At 30.7% G+C, this 18,977-nt stretch overlaps 1 long non-coding RNA gene across 2 annotated transcripts in view; it reads right to left on the bottom strand.

The window, feature by feature from the left end:
- Nucleotides 1-1,496: 1,496 nt before the first annotated feature.
- The window catches only part of LOC143230961 (uncharacterized), a 47,725-nt gene continuing 30,244 nt past the window's right edge, over nt 1,497-18,977 (bottom strand). Inside the window, exon 2 of one of the 2 annotated variants that reach the window (XR_013016708.1) lies at nt 1,497-6,673. This is a non-coding gene — a long non-coding RNA (uncharacterized LOC143230961). The remainder of the gene's footprint in view (nt 6,674-18,977) is intronic. The other variant, XR_013016713.1, reaches the window with a different exon arrangement.

Genomic DNA, 18,977 nt, shown 5'->3' with positions numbered 1-18,977 from the left:
AGTGAATTATGGAAAGAAACATAAAGCAAACTAAATATTAAATATATGCATATTTGTCCATATAGTTAAGTAGTTTTTACATTATCTACAGTTAGAATGCTATAACGTTACACAATCATACCAACTTGTTAGTTAATTTGGAAAAGGTATAAGCTTATTTTTATACATTAACTGCCAACATCTATTCTATTATTTACAGATTACCTAGCTATATGTATTTTATTACTTATACACTACCTAGCTTTATGTATTTTATTATTTACAGATTACTTAACATTATGTATTTTATTATTTATAGATTACCTAGCATTATGTATTTTATTATTTACAGATTACCTAGCATTATGTATTTTGTTATTTACAGATTACTTAGCATTATATATTTTATTATTCAAAGATTACCTCCCATTATGTATTTTATTATTTACAATTACCTAGCATTATGTGTTTTATTATTTACAGATTACTTAGTATTATGTGTTTTATTATTTACAGATTACTCAACATTACATATTTTATTATTTATAGATTACCTTGCATTATATGTTTTATTACTTACAATTACCTAGCATTATGTGTTTTATTATTTACAGATTACTTAGCATTATGTGTTTTATTACTTACAATTACCTAGCATTATGTGTTTTATTATTTACAGATTACTTAGCATTATATATTTTATTATTTACAGATTACTTAACATTATATATTTTATTATTTATATATTACTTAACATTATGTATTTTATTATTTATAGATTACTTAACATTATGTATTTTATTATTTATAGATTACTTAACATTATGTATTTTATTATTTACAGACTACCAAGCATTATGTGTTTTATTACTTAAAGATTACCTAGTATTATGTATTTTATTACTTACAGATTACTTAACATTATGTATTATTATTTACAGTGTAGTTAGCATTATGTATTTTGTTACTTATACATTACCTAGCAATATCTATTTTATTATGTATACATTACCTAGCAATATCTATTTTATTATTTATACATTACCTAGCAATATCTATTTTATTATTTATACATTACCTAGCAATATCTATTTCACTATCTACAGATTACCTTAAATATTGAACATAGTTCTTGAAGAACAACTACAGGTTGTTAATAAACACTTTTTGTAGGTAATTATGTCTGTAATAACAAAACACAAATAGCTAAAGTCACACTAAGAAGAAGATGGAGAAACCAGTGAACCTTTTACTATTGGAATTCATTCAGTAAGACTTGCTCAGTTTCCAAATAGTCTTCGTTTGAAAAATATTTCAAAATAACCTATATTGAATCAGTATTAGTTTCAAATAATTCTTTATTATACATATATTTCAATAACATTTACATGATTCAATATTATTTACTCAGCTTCTGGATGTTCTTTATTTTAAAGATGTTTCTACAAAAGTTATATGAATTCAGTGATACTTAGTTCCTGAACATTCTTTACTTGAAAAACAAGTTATGTGCTGAATATCAGAGTGTTCTTTATCTCAGTTACATATCAATAACCATTATAGACGTCAGTACTAACTCTACAGGAAAATATTTCAAAAAGACAAGTTGCTATAAATCAGTAATTAATGCAGATTTAGTTTAGCTCATATACAATCATCTTTAAAGAATTAGAGACTCAGAAACTATTTTGAAACAGTAAATTTTATTAAACAATACCTTCCAGGTATAGGAAACTTAACATCTGAATCGCTAAAACTGTAAAATAATAAATATAACTGAAATAAAAATATTTCTGATATAAAGCAACAAATATTGGTTTAGTATAAATTGCAGGCAGTATATTTAAAGTGAACAAACTGAATAAGTAGCATTGGTCAGTAAAACTGAGAATATTAACAAACTCAGCAACTGGTAGTGAATCTGTGTCATTTGTATATAGAGAAAATAACACTCAGAAACTGGGCAATTACTTGAATCAGCACAGGTTTTGAAACAATATCTTACAAATAAAGGACAATTAACTGAATCAGTACAGCTTTTAAAACAATGTCTTGCAGATAAAAGACAATTGACTGAATCAGTACAGCTTTTAAAACAATGTCTTGCAGATAAAGGACAATTGACTGAATCAGTACAGCTTTTAAAACAATGTCTTGCAGATAAAGGACAATTGACTGAATCAGTGCAGCGTTTAAAACAATGTCTTACAAATAAAGGACAATTAACTGAATTGGTATAGCTTTCAGAACACTGTCTCACAGGTAAAGGACACTCAGAAACTGGCCAATTACCCGAGTCAGCTAGCAAAACACCTTTCAGGTAGTGATACTCAGAAAATGTGACAAGTAAAACAGAATCAGTACAGCATGTAAAATACTATATTCTAGGTAGTAGAAACTGAGCAACTAACACTGACTCAGTACAGTTTTTAACACAATATGTTTTATGTAAAAGATACTTAGAAACTGACAACTAACAGTGAATCACTAGAGCTTGTAAAACAATACATTTTAAACTGAAAACTGAGCAACTGAAACTGAATCAGTATAGCTTATAAAACAATACATTTTAGGTAGAAGAAACTGAGCAACTGAAACTAAATCAGTGAAGTTTGTAAAAAAAATATTTTAGGTTGAAGAAAGAGAGCAATTAATATTGATTCAGTTACAATAAGTAAACTTAGTATTTTAAAAATTGTTTAATTTTGAAGTCTAAGTCCAAGGAAGATTCAGTTCAACCTACACTTTGATGTATGTGTTATTGGGTTATATTGGTATTGGTAAAATATTGAGCAACTAACACTTGTTTATTATAATTTGTATAACAACATTTTTTCAGGTGAATTATCTCTACATATTACAGTAACAGCTACAAGTTCTGCATCAAACATATTTCAGGAACTAAATAATAGTTCTGTAATACCTCAGTATCAGTTCGCTTTCAGAAACTGGTTAATAGACTCAAAAACTAAGTTGTAGCATACACAATGTGTCACAACACAAGTTTGGTAACTGATATGTAACATGCAGTAGATCAAAAACTAGCTTTAAAAAAATGCTGAAACTAATTTACATATTACCATAAATGGTAAATCATGTTCACACACTATTTTTCTAACATATACTAGATGTCACACAAAGTTCATAAACTGGTTTGGTAAGATAGGCTAGGTGTTACACAAAATTCACAAACCGATTTTTAACATATGCTAGGTGTCATACAAAGTTCACAAACTAGTTTTCTAACATATACTAGGTGTCAAACCTAGTTCACAAACTATTATGTGATATAAATCAGTCCATATCCTGATTTGTACCATGTACTTTTTCGACTAATACTTCCGAACTGATTTTTAGTATTTACCAAGCGTTAACCTAAATCCAAAAATTGATATACATCCTATGGTAGTGTACCTCTATATCACATTACAAGCTGGATATATAGGACTTGTCAGGTGTTAATCCATACTCTGGAACTGAATTATTGTATTCTAATATAGAACTTAAGATAAATTATGCGACCCTATTTCATGTCTGAAATCACGTCCTCGTATTTATGATAAATCTTACTGAACGTAGACAATACCGTACAGTAAGACATCAATATAGACAGCTCTCCTTATTTTAGAACTGGACTGGTGAGTGAAAGAACAAACAGAAATGCTGTATTTTAAAAAGGTGGTATTTTCTCGGCAAATATAAGCCTGAGCTTTGGCATGAGCAATTTTAATTTAATTGTTTACAGGCAAGTCTTCTTGTAGCTGCACAAAATTTTTAGCAATTTGTTCATTTTTCTTTGCGAATTACACTAGAAAAAATGTTAAAAGGTATCAGTTCTAAAATAGTTTTGAGTAAAACATTGTTGAACTAAAGCTAAATTATATTTTTTATTTACGTTTGAAAATTGTTATGGAGATGTGAACTTCACATTTTAACACGTTGGCTCCCAAGCCTAATTTGCCGGTACTTTCCAGGGTCTCACTATTAATTTCACAATTACTTTTTTTTAGTAAGAGTGTAAAATGTTTATATCATGTTAGTATGAGACAAAGACGTTGTAAAGATCATTTTTTGACCCACGAAGTTTCCCCCCCCCCCGCTAGTACAGCGGTAAGTCTACGAATTTACAACGCTAAAATGAGGGGTTCGATTCCCCTCGGTGGACTCAGCAGATAGCCCGATGTGGCTTTACTATGAGGAAAACACACATACCCACGAACCACTGTTGGGTCGTTTGGGACCTAAGAATGCATGTAGTCTTACTGTCTCACATGACCAACCTGGGCTTGTTTTGAATTTCATGCAAAGCTACTCGAGGGCTATCTACACCCAACCTGGGAGTCGTGCTAAAATTTTAGAAGCATAGAATATTTGACATATGAATCAATGTATAATAATTATATTTCCCTTTGCTCAGATATCTTTAATATTTTTTCTATAAGATATGTTGAAATATGAGTTCCAATCTGATTAGCCAGTAATTATTTTTTTATGCTTCTAAAAGAAAATCACGATCTGATTCTTCGGAAATTGAGAAAAATCTAGATCCTGAAAATAAAGATTACGAAAATTTACATTATGAACCTTCTAGAAACGAAACTTCAAACTCAAAAGATGAAAAAGCTTTCACATCTGAAGATTTTGAAAATATAGAGTATGAAAATTAAGCTGAAAGTAATGGTAATGTCTAACAACACACTTCATCTTATGGATAGTGCCCAATAAACAGTTCTATTCAAAAAATTTCCTTCCAGAAAATCGACAAATGCTATAGTAACGCCTTTCGACGTGTTTGAGCTTACGGTCAATGATGAAGTTCATGATTTTATAGTTCAATAAATAAATCTCAATTATCACCAAACTGATAACACGAAGGTAAAGAATGACACTAAGTGTGATGATATAAAGAACTTTCTTGGAATTATTATGTGCATGGGATTTGTGAGATACCAAAAGATCGCCTACTACTGGCAGAAATGTCTTTTCTTACATACCACAAATAATTTCAAGAAAAGGCTTCAAACACTCCTACATTTTGTATATTTTGCAGATGATCAAACAACTGGAAGAAATCATTTAAGAAAAATTAGAAGATAACTTGAGATTATTGAAAAAAACATTTTACAAGAGCTAATATTCCAGATGAATGTATAGCAGTAAATTAAACAATGGTGCCATGGCGAAATCACCTAATATTTCGTCAATGTAATGATGAGAAGGTACATAAATATGGTTTAAAAGTGTATAAACTATGTGATCCCCAAGGTTACACCTGCACCAACACTGTTTTTTGCCGGAAAAGATGATACACAGCAACAGCGAGGGCGTCCCTTAGATGGATTTACCGATGCAACTCAGATAGTTCTTGATCTTGTTAAAGATTATCTAGATGCAGAGATAACAATCGTTACAGATAATTTCTATACATCAATCAATTTAGCAAAGGAGCTGCTAAGGCATCAAACCCATCTTGTGAGAACATTACAAGCAAACAGAAAGGGTAACTAACCCCAAGGGAATTATAAGTGTAAAACTAAAGAAGAGAGAAATTGTAGGTTGCCAACAAGATAATGGAATTATGATTGCAAAATGGGAAGACAGATGTAACGTTCTTACGTTGTCAACAAAGTATGATCTGAACTTCAAAGATACTGTACGGAGAATCAATGACACGGATGTCAAAAAAACAAAATGGTTCTCAATTACAATATCATAAAACAAGGAATAGACATATCATGTCCAGTTATTTCTTGCCACTTAGGAAGAGTATTAGATGGTATAATAAGATTGCCTTTGAGTTTTTGCTAAATAGAGCAGTGGTATATGCTTTGGTATTATGCAATAAAGCACACCAAAAAAATGCATGAGTTTCGAAAATCAATCATTAAATCATTGTGTCAAATAAATGTTCAAGCAGCAGTAATACCAAGGACAACAGCAAGAAGAGCCAGCACACGACACATTATAAAGACTTATACTGAAAAAGACAAGTCTAACAGAATAATTTGTAAAAGATGAATTGGCTGTTGCAGTGAAATAAGAAAGAAAATGGCTGCAAAAGAATCAAACAGAAAAACCAAAAACTTCCGCACATACTATGATGAATGTGAAGGTAGGCCTGCTGTGTGCATTACTTGTTTCAATAAAAGGCATTAGGTCATATAACTTTAAATTATACCTATAATGATGACTGTCACTTTGCACTGCTTTCTTACTGTTCATTATTTTTATTTTCATGGTGAACTGATTTATTTGTTTACTGGTCTCTTTAGGAAACAATATGTTTGATAATTTATATAACATTTTGCTTTAAAAATCTTTTTTATGCTTTTTTAACATTCACTATGTTAAAATAACAATTTTTTTGCATAATTCATTTTTAATCTATTTATGTCTAAATAAAGTTATTTGCTTAATCTGTTTTTTTATACTATATACAACTATCAGGTTAATAAAACATAAAAAAATAAGTGGACTTAGAAAAGAAATATTGTCTTGATGTCCCATTCTTATCTGTATACGTAGTCGTTGGGTCTCAGCCAATAAGTGAACCTTTCAAAAGAAAATAAGAGCACGATTCACTGGTGGGTCGTGTAGGATCCAACGTATTAATGGTGCTCACCAGTCATGATAGGGTTAACGTCTTCTTTGGTTTCAGGAGCCCCGTAGCTAAGGTATGGCGTTGTTTAAACCGCTGGAAGTAGAAATGAAATAGTAGAATCCAGAACAATAAGTTAATTCTGTGATAAGTCAAACCATTATAAAGTTTTTAATGATATACCTTTGTTTTCACCCAGTTAGTTGCAGTTTTTACTGTGCTTTCATAAGATAATATCATTTCCTTAATTTACTTATCTACAGGAAAAGTAACAATTTTTGATTTATCAGTTACAGAAATTGATAACATCAATATTAACTCATGATCCAAATCTTAATTATAGTGCACGTTTAGGGTACCAACATGTTTCACCTAACTACAATTTGGAACCTATTACAATTATAGAAAAACAAAATTATATAGAGGACGGACAGAATTAAGTCTTACTCATGAGGAAACGTTTGTTACATGGAAATTTTGCATAACTACACGATAGAATAAAGGGAAGACTACTATTAAACAGCTCTCATCACCAAGTATTAGGTTTTTCTAATCAAAACGTCACGAGGAAAGAAAAGATAAGTTTGAATACGAATCATACCTCGGTCTAAATGTCTGACATGGAAAATAAGTCTATAAGTGTTAACCAAAACACTGCCAAAATATATTTTTATGTTAATAACTTGTTGTTTTTATGTCATATAGGTGGTGGAAAAAACATATAGGTGATAATATTTATTTCAATGATATAACACTTCTTGATTTGTTAGGACTAGTTGTCTACTTCTCTTTGTTATTAGTAAGCCTAAAATACGCTAATTATACGTGTCATACATAACCTGATGTTATATGAACTACATACATTTAAACCAGTCGCGAGAGCTTGAGATTACTAAACATTTATCAAAATTAGAAGTAGATAATAATTTAAATTATTCATTCACAAATGAATAAATATATAAAGTTGTAAATTTTTTATCCTTAAATAAAACACCAGGAGTACATGGATTACCTGTAGATATTTATATTTTGGTCAACCATAGACAAGAATTTGGCATATATATTAAATAATTCACTATTTTTCCCAACATTTAAGGCAGAAGTAATAACGCCGCATTGTGAGAGGGACCATTCTGATTTGGTAAAATATTATGGACCTATTACATGTTGATTACAAAATCCTAACAGAAGTAATAAATAATAGAATAACTGAAGTTTTAGATAAGTTAATTACAACATCACAAGCAGCAGGTATACCTGATCAAGATATTTTTTTACATTAATATACTGAGGGATATAATATTTCTTTTAAATAAAGGAAGCTCTTCTTTCTGTGTAATATTACTGGATCAGGAAAAATCTATTGATAGAACTAATCATGAACTTTTATTTCATGTCGTAAATAAATATGAATTCCACAAGGATTTTATAAAATGGGTTAAAATAATTGTTATCAACATAAAAACATCTAAAATAAATATAAATGAATTTTTAACATAAAATAATCTATGGAAGGTCAGGTGAAGGACAAGGCTGTCCTCTATTTCCCACTTTGTTTGTCCCAGTCTTAGAATTTTTTTATCGAATGTAAACGCTAGTTTTGGTTTTAAAGGTTTTTGAATACCATGAGACTGTAGTGTCGAACAGAAATGTGTGGCGCATGCAGACGATGAACCTTTAACCCTCACTAGTGAAGAATCTATTATAGAGAGTATGAGATTGGAACAATTCTGTCAAGACAGTGCAGCAAAAATTAATAATAAAAGTCAGATGTTTTATATATGCAAAAACGGCTCGTTTGGGTTGAAAAAATATTTTGCATAGAAGGTCGAAACGTTGTTCGCTCTTCTATGTAAAATATTTTCTCAACCCAAACGAGCCGTTTTTGCATATATATTTCTCTACAAGTGGGTTTTCTCGACATCAGATGCCTTTTGTTTAAGTAAATGAAGAAGAACAGACACACCAGAAAATATAAACTGAACTACAAATCCTGTAAAAATTGGGGTATTTATTTAATACATTTGATTTAATCAGATTTTACTGGAAAATCAAAATTTTAGAAGTTGCAGAAGTAATAAATAAATGGGTAGATATGAAGATACTGCTACTGGAGAAAGCTCAAACAATGAAACAAGTTATGTATCCTAAATTAATTAATATTGGTCGAGTTTTACCTCCGAATAAAGAGGAAATTTAAAAAATCAAAAGTTTAGTCTTTTAAGGTTGTATGGGCTAATAAATCTCAACAATTTGTAAGAAATATAGTAAGTTTACCAAAAGAATAAGGAGGCCTAAGTCTTTTAAACTTTAAAAACCATTTAATAGTCTTGACTACGAGTTTAACAAGTAAAATATTGTACTCAGAACATAACTGTGGTCTCTTTTATCAGTATATTCTAGGAGACAAAATTAATTTTTTAGTGAATCATACAAACACTTAAGTAATTTAATTATTTAATCCGCCATTTTATTTCCACTTTTTTACAGAACCATTAGTTAAAGAATGTAAAGAATCAAATAAAATACGATGAAAATAGAAGAGATTTCTGATATGCTAACACCAGTGGTAACACCGAAAATACAAGATCAACACCATCAGGTGGACTGAATACAAACAGAAAAATTTACGTAATAAAAACGGAAAATATAAGAAGAGATCTAAGCTTTAAGGTTGCTTACAATATATTAAATACTAAAGAAATGTTACATCGATTCAAATCAACTGAGACAAATAAGTGTCCATATTGTCCAAAGACAGTAAAACATTTTTTATTTGACTGTCCAAATGTCCATTGGTGAAATGTTTCAGCTATCTTTAAGGTCAGACCTCTCACACAATAGTCTTATTTTATAACCTATTATATGTTCCTAAGAAGCACGTATTTCATTTTATCTTATTTTTGAGTGAATTGAGATATAATATTTAGGCATCCAGATATCAGTTTATAACAACTTAATAAAAGGTGTACCAGTATCAATGAGAAGGGTAGGATATAATATAAGAATATAAAAGCGAGTTATAATCAATACAGCTTATGGAATTCCACAAAAGATGGATGCCGCATGAAACACATTTGTTCACCAACAGAACTTGTCTGTTGAATTTCAAGTTCTGATATATTCACTGGGTCCAACAAACACCTTGTTCTATTTCAAGTGGCTAGGAGAAGGACCAACGACAGTTGGAAGTGTTAACCTGATAGGATGTGACGCTTGTACACTTGTTTCTATAAGTGTTAACCTGATAGGATGTGACGCTTGTACACTTGCTTCTATAAGTGTTAACCTAATAGGATGTGACGCTTGTACACTTGTTTCTATAAGTGTTAACCTGATAGGATGTGACGCTTGTACACTTGTTTTTATTAGTGTTAACCAAATAAGATGTGACAGTTTTATACTTATTTCTACAGGTGTTAACCTGATAGGATGTGACGGTTGTAAACTTGTTTGTATAGGTGTTAACCTGATAGAATGTGACGGTTGTAAACTTGTTTGTATAGGTGTTAACCTGATAGAATGTGACGGTTGTACACTTGTTTCTATGTGTAAAATTGCAAGAGGAAGTAACACAAATGTAAGTATACATTTTGTTATATATCTGTTAGATCTTCCTTTCTTCCAGTACTACCAAGTAAATTTAAATGCGCTGACGATGGTCGAGGTAGGGTCATCTTTACCTACTCCTTATACCTTTATACAGCATTTAGTTAAATTTAAACAAGTGTTTTATATGTTTAAATCTTTACAGGTTTAGTTATTAAAGGGTGAGGAGATGGATCTCTACCTTTTCATTATACTCTTCGTTTACTATTTAGTCACTCCGGTGCATAGAGTAAAAAATTATGGAAAACTAGTGTTAAGGTACTACTTATTATAGCTGCAAATTATGAAAGTAGAATTAAGTATCTGTTCTTGCCACGAAAGGACGATGTTAGGTTTTACAGACAATCTACGACTGTGTTAATACCGTGAAATTGTGTAACAAAAACAGCATATCGTGGTAACTTGTTTCACTATAAAATGTGCTCAGTTTTATATTTTCCTCAGATTATTATAACATACTTTTGTATCCTCTAGTTATCAATATAAATTCATGATATTCAAGAAAGAATGTAATTTCGTACCCTTTACTCAGTGATTTAGTTCTTCTGTACATTGTTTATTTTAAATCTCGAAAGTAACATACTTTTGAATATAGACATAACACTTTGAAATCTATAAAAATAACACACTTTGGAACATTTAAAGGTTACACAGTTTCGAATCTATAGAGGTAACATACTATGGAATCTATAAACGTAACACACTTTGAATTTTCGGGGGGTAACTAACACACTTTCACAACTCTAAAGGTCACAAATTTTGGAATCTCTTGAGGTAGCAAACTTTGGAATTCTTAAAAGTAAAATGCTTTGAAGTATATAGAGGTAACATATTTTAATATCTCTAAATGCAACACACTTTGAAATCTCTTTAGGTAACTAACACACTTTAGAATCTCTAAACGTAACATCTTTGAATCTCTAAAGGTAATACACTCTGAAATATCTTGAGGTAACATGCTTTAGAATCTATAAAAGTAACACAGTTTGGAACCTATAAAAGTAAGATGCTTTGGAATTCATAAAGGTAACGCACTTCAAAATCTATAAAGGTAACACACATTGGTATTTACAAAAGTAACATGCTTTGGAATATATAAAGGTAATACGTTTTCCAATCTAAAGGTAACACAGTTTGTAATCTCATGCAAAACATGTAGCATGTTCTTACAGTCAACATGTGCTGAGTTAGCGAGTGTTCACAACGGTAAATAAAGGGCAAATATCTGTTACTTTAACGTCAAAATTCATAGTTTTGTTGAAGAAAAATTTTGAAAAGTTTATTTTTTCCAGAGACTAAATGCTTTCAGAGAGAGTTACAGACGTATTAAAGAACCTGATGTTTTACTAGATATGATTATATTTTCAAAAATGTTACTCCTGCAAGAACGTATAGGACTTCAATGGGACTTGCAGTTGCCTTAATAATGCAATACACACAAAATAATTAGCACTATCACCAAAAAGTCAGTTAGAGTTACAATACTTATAAACACAATTAACTGACTCTATGGTTATAAAGTGTTTATTCTGTAGCTCGAGTTACAATACTCACAAACAAAACTAACTGATTCTACATACATTAAATGTTTAGTCTGTAGCTCGGGTTACACTATTGATAAAAAAAACAAACTAAATGATTATACGGTTAATAACTATTTAGTCTGTAGCTCGGGCAAAAGTATTTATTAACAGAACTGATTCTTCGGGTAATAACTGTTTAGTCTGTAGCTCGGGTTACAGTATTTATAAAAAAAAACAACTAAATGATTATATAGTTAATAATTCTTTACTCTTTAGCTGAGGTTACATCATTTATACACAAGGCTATCTGATTCTACGGTTAACTGTTTAGTCTGTAGCCCTAGTTACAGGTTTTATAAACAAAACTGATTCTACGCATAATAACCGTTTAGTCTGTAGCTCGGGCTAGAGTATTTATTAACAGAACTGATTCTACGATTAATAACTGTATAGTATGTAGCTCGGGTTACAGTATTTATAAACAAAATAACTGATTCTACGATTAATAACTGTATAGTATGTAGCTCGGGTTACAGTATTTACAAACAAAATAACTGATTCTACGATTAATAACTGTTTAGTTAGTAGCTCGGGTTACAATACTTATAAACAAAACTAGCTGATTTTACGATTAATAACTCTTTACTCTGTAGCTGGGATTGCAGTATTTATAAACAAAATTATTTGATTTGATACATTCCTTGGGATTCAGCATATGAAACAAAACAAAAACTCAACATATTAAAAAACCAAATAAACACAGCCATAAAACTATGCTCACCAGATAAAATTAACAACGAATTAGACAAAATAAAACAATACTTCATGAACATCAATAAGTTTCCTCCACAAACCGTAGGAAACATTATTCGCACACACCTGGACAGAAAGCAAAATCAACCAACAAAAGTAAATATATCTCAAGAATCAAAAAATTACGAAACCATATATTGTTGCACACCATATATTCCCGACATCAGCAGAAAAATAACCAACATCTGGCAAAAACTAACAACAAAATATGACATTCCAGTTAATACCAAATTTATTCAAAAACCAGCCACAAATTAAGATCTATACTATGACAAACACCACACCAACATTATTTATAAAATACAATGTGATAACTGCCACGACTTCTATATTGGAGAAACAAGTAGAAAAATGGAAACCAGATTCACAGAACACAAAAAGTCACCTTCACACGTTTTCGAACACTGCAAATCAAATAAACACAAAATAACCGTAAAAAACACCCAAATAATAAATAAAGAAACAAACATAAACAAACGCAAAATTAAAGAAGCCTTATTTGTACAACAACTCAAGCCCAAAATAAACAAATACAAAACAATACATTTATACCTATATTAATAAATATAATCCAACATCTAAGCACGCCCTCTACATTCCTACACTCAATTACACAACCCCCTTCAAACATGTGATCAGCTATCGTCAGTTACCTCTTTCTTTCTTTGTGAATCTGACGATAACACTGCACAACAATTGTTTTGAAAAGTTTTGCTTCCTGAAAAGTTTTTGCTGATTGTGACAGGGACTTGGTGGGTATGCACAAATATAGTTTTGGTTTTGCTTCATCACGTAGGAACTCTGAGAAATAGACAGTTAACTGTTTACCGACAATAACGTATTTAATTGCGTTTATGTTTCTAATACGCTATTAAATTCAACATAATTAAAAGTGTTTTGCTCCTGATTTTCGTTTGTATTCAATGTCCGGTGCATTACGTTGCAGTGTCCAACAGTAGTCAGCAAGCACTGACGGATTCCAGTTGCCCTGATATCGTTTTTCCATTGTAGCAATGTCCTGGTGAAACTGAAGATTTCGATAAAACGGTACGTGATGGGCAAATTTAGATGTGATTTTCGTGATCAGCAGTCGAAAATCTGTAAGGAACACCCAACAGTGTTCAAGAACCAAAAACTTTGTTGTGTGGTGTAACCGAAGAAGGTCAAAACACTGCTCGCTCCTCTACATAGAATTTTCTCTATCCATATCAACCGTTTTTACATATATATTATTCTCTACAAGTAGGTTTTCTCGTCATCACGGATTATTATTCGATTCTACCGTTAACAACTGTTTAGTCTGTAGCCCTGGTTACAGTATTTATAAACACAATTAGCTGATTCTTCGGTTAATTATTGTTTAGTCTGTAACTCGGGTTACAATATTTATAAACAAAATTAGCTGATTATACGGTTAATAACTGTTTAGTATATAGCTCGGGTTACAGTATTTATAAGCAAAACTATCCGATTCTAGGCTTAATAACTGTTTAGGCTCTAACTCGGGTTACAATATTTATAAACAAAATTAGCTGGTTATACTGTTAATAACTGTTTATTCTGTAACTCGGGTTACAGTATTTATATACAAAACTAACTGATTCTACAGGTAATAACTTATTAGACTGTTTTCTTGTTCATTCTACGATTATAAATAGTTTGGTCTACTTGCTCCGGTTTGTCTTAAGTTCAAATTTTCCTTTCTCCTCTTGAATTAAATTAGGCAAAACGTTTTTGTTCTTTCATTATACCTGAAACAAATATGTCTTTTGTTAAGTAACGCAAGTTCATTTTATTACAAGTTTCGAAAAATGTATTATAAATATTCACCATTACTGATACTATATTTTGTATGATTTCGTTTTTGATGCATCGGTAACAGAAAATCAAAAAGAAGGAGAAGAATTAGGTCTTCAGGACCTGATAAATAAATGATAAAATAAGCAGAGATGAAGTAGGTCTTCAGAACCGGATAAATGAATGATAAAGTAAGCAGGCTAGAAGAAGCAGGTCTTAAGGACCTGATAAATGAATGATAAAGTAAGCAGGCTAGAAGAAGCAGGTCTTAAGGACCTGATAAATGGTTAGACTGGTTCTACTTATCTTCTTACTTCACCATTCATACATCAGGTTCTTAAGATCTAATAATTCTTCTTTACTTTACTTTATCATTCATTTACAATGACGTAATATATGAGTTATGAAATTAAGAACAATTCATGCATGTCAAGTGTGTATGTGGTCGTTTCTAACTTCGCAGAAAATTAGGTGTTTTTTTCTTAAACATCTGCTAAAATTTGACATTAGCTTATTGTGTTGACAGTCGTTAACTTCCGTTTTAATTTTACATGTAAAGTCATGATGAGACCAATGATTCCATGAGGCCTACTAAATCCTTCTGCAGCTATCAATTTCTCTAAATTTCTCAACATATATATATATATAGTTTTTGGTATTAATTCTCTGAATGTATCTAAGCAAAGCAGAATCTTCAAAGAAATAGAACACCCTGAGAAAGAAAACTTTCATGGAGATAAAACATTCGATTATTTTGTCTGTTTTACACTCCTAGATATATCACTTCATTTCTTCTTAAAATTAACACAATGGTATCATTACATACCGTCATATAAAATAGTCGTTTGTTGGCTCTAGAGTTATCCATGAGTTTCTTACATTCTACCAGCGTTTTCAAACCAGTTTTTCTAAACTATTTTATCCACCGTAGTGCTTGCAGGTTCGTAACACACCAGTCATTGAGAAAGGTTTAACCAAATTCTCCATCAAGATTACAATTTATTAGTATAATATTTTGTAATAAAATAACTTAAACAGCCGAGCTTTGTTTTACGCATTCTTCGTAATTTGTCCATCTCGGACAGGTAATGTTGCGTCACAAAAGTAACTTTATTAATATATATTAAGCAATGTGTACTTATGAATATAACTTTAGAGTTAAAGGTTACGTTACTAAATTAAGAAGTGTGTTTTGTTTATACTCGGTGAAGTACATTTACAGAGTTAAGTGCTGCGGATAGAAAGTAAAAAGTTTATTTAACCCTAAATATATTTCAGTTAAAATATATTTTTGCAGTATCGCAGTACAAAGGTAAGAGGTATATTTAACCCTGAACATGTTTCAGTTGAAATTCATTTTTTAAGTTAAGATTGAATGAATAAAGTAATAAGTTTATATAAAAACCAAGATGAAACACAGTCCAGGAAGAACATTGGTTTTAATTAACTTAACTAGCAATAAACTTCATTATAACACTGAATACCTATATTCAGTTCATAATAATACAGAAAGAATTACTGAAGACACAACAAACAACTAATGAGAAATACGTGAGAGTAAACTGCAGTCAGACATATGTTTTTACAACTATATAATGGGTATATATGTATATATATCTTCTAAACTGTATTACTTATAAACAAAGTTTCACGACTTTATAAGGGCTACACATATCTTCTATATTGTATTACGTATAAACAAAATTTCGTACCCAAGTTGGGAAATATTGCACTAAACGTACACAATAAACAATGAAAACTCCATTAAAAATCAAAATATATATATACACATTTAAGAGACATACACCAGATTTGAAGAAATAATACATTTTAAGTGTACTTTCGAATACTTCTTATGAATATTTTGAAAGACAGTGTCAAAATAGGGCTTTTCGCAAAATTTCGAGGATATATTTAATGTTAAAACTTGAATAATGTTATCTGTTACAAACACACACAGTATAAAACGTATGAAACTAGGACAAGGTATTGAGATCCAAATAAATTTAATATACGTAATGCATGCGCACTAGAGGACTTAGAGTACCGATGAAGTAAATCGATGATCAAAATTACAGCAACCATCTCATTTGAAAAACAACGCACAAACAGTAAAAACCAAGTTTGACTAATCATACTTATTTATTAAACAACAACAAAGAAATTAATTAAAACAGTGAAAACCAAGCTTGAGTGATATACCTTACACATTAAACAACAACAACAAACAAATTAATTAAACAGTAAAAGCCAAGCTTGAGTGATAAACCTTACACATTAAACAACAACAACAAACAAATTAATTAAATAGTAAAATCCATGCTTGAGTAATAAACCTTACACATTAAACAACAACCAACAAATAAAGTAAAACAATGAAAACAAATATTAAGTGATAAACGTGGTTAATCTTATACAATAAAAAACAACAACAAACAGATAAAGTAAAATACCAACAACAACAGTAAAAACAGATACTGAGTGGTAAACGTGGTTGATCTTATACATTAAACAAAAACAAACAAACGAATTAAAACAGTGGAAACCAGACTTGATTAACAACTCTTATATTTTACACGTCAATGCTCAAACAGAACTCCAAAATAAAACCTTACACATTAAACAACAACAACAAACAAATTGATTAAAACAGTAAAACCCAAGCTTGAGTAATAAACCTCACACACTAAACAACAACAACAAACAAATTGATTAAAACAGTAAAATCCAAGCTTGAGTAATAAACCTTATACATTCTTTTCGAGATGAAGTGAGACCAGCTTCCAACCTTTAATGAATTACTTTTGTTTATAATGAAAACCTTGTAGTGTCGTGCACTGAATTGTTTGTTTTTGTAACAACATTGGAACACCTTATGAAGATTTCGTGACTGAACAGTCGATTATTCACGTGTATATAGAACACAAATAAATATTCTAGCTGCCAGTTAGAGTACCGAAAATTAGCATTACTAATAAAGAAACAAACTTATATTTATATCTATATGATTATCTTATTTTTTCTACTTTATTATTACCTGATAATTCCACCACGAGGCTGACTTTAAGTCCATAAAGGACTCTTGGAAATTATTTGAGATAAAGAGAGACGCGTGACAACCCTTAGGGCCGTCAGAGTTCCCTTCTTCTTGCAGGAGGGCGCTGATGTAAATGTTACGTGGATCATTTATACGCTGAACTAACCTAGTTAATTTTCGGACCCAGCTTTTGAATGATTAAGCTTTTTTTCATTCGGAGGCTTTGTTCATCATCGCCTCTTGTTCAGATCCTGAAATAATTTGAAAGTATTTCTACATTAAACCTACCTAGGGCATGTTCCACTACACTCGATTCATTCCGCATTCTGAAAGTTGCGTGTTCTTTTATTCACGTCAGCGACTTTTTTGTCGTAGAACTAATATAAACTTGCTTGCAGCAGCGGTAAGTAACCTGATAAACTACATTTGATGTTTTCAATGAAGAAGTAGCATCTTTATAGCTAAAGAAATACATTTTTACTTTAGAATACATCCAGTTGTACACGTTGATACACTCTACCAGTGACTGTTATTAAAAATGAAAGAAAACAAAACGTATTTACCAATATATGGCAAGGCTATATGTGTTTAAAATACAAATAATATTTACCGGGACATAACGGGTAATATATGTTTAAAATAACAAACATTATTTACCAATATTTAGCACAGGTTATATACGTTTAAAATACAAAGAATATTCATCGATATTCGGTTTTCCCCGTTAGTACAGCGCTAAGTCTTCGAATTTACATGCTAGAATCAGCGGTTCGATTCCCCTCGGTAAGCTTAGCAGATAGTCCGATGTGGCTTTACTATAAGAAAAACACACGATATTTGACAAAATTATAGATATTTAAAATAAAATATTTATCAATATGTGGCAAGGTTATACATTTTTCAAATATAAATAATATTTACCCATAGAGGGTAAGATTTTCGAAAGTGATTGTTCAGTCCACTGAAGTATCGTAACCACGGGGTACTAGATCAGTCAAAAAAGAAGAAAACCGTTTTCACGTAAAAGTGATTTGATGTTTTCAAACTTTTACTCAAACATTCACAGGTGATTGAGATCTTGTATACCCAATAATCTAAGATATTCGCCATGTTTCCTTTAAACATAGTTGGTATATAACTGGAGCAATTCAAACACACACCGTTATTTATAATGTGACTGACAATCAACAGTAAATTTAAAGTTTTGTACTTATTATTTAAGAACACCAAAAAGTAAGGAACATCGTCCAGTTCCTTGAAAAGTGCCATCTCTGTTAACATAATGGTTTTAAAGACTGTGGGTAATCCTTAAACCTCTTTCACGAAAATAAAATGATTAGCTAAAAAAGGAGCCAATCTGAGACTTACAGCTATGAGACTTATAGCTATGAGACTTACAACTATGAGGCTTATAGCTGTGAGACTTACAGCTATGAGACTTACAGTTATGAGACTTACAGCTGTGATACTTACAGCTATGAGACTTACAACTATAAGACTTATAGCTATGAGACTTACAGTTATGAGACTTACAGCTGTGATACTTACAGCTATGAGACTTACAACTATAAGACTTATAGCTATGAGACTTACAGTTATGAGACTTACAGCTGTGAGACTT

This window comes from Tachypleus tridentatus, chromosome 10 (genome assembly GCF_004210375.1).
Source record: "Tachypleus tridentatus isolate NWPU-2018 chromosome 10, ASM421037v1, whole genome shotgun sequence".
In the NCBI taxonomy this organism is placed as follows: Eukaryota; Metazoa; Arthropoda; class Merostomata; order Xiphosura; family Limulidae; genus Tachypleus; species Tachypleus tridentatus.
This window is presented reverse-complemented; position numbering and strand designations above follow the sequence as displayed.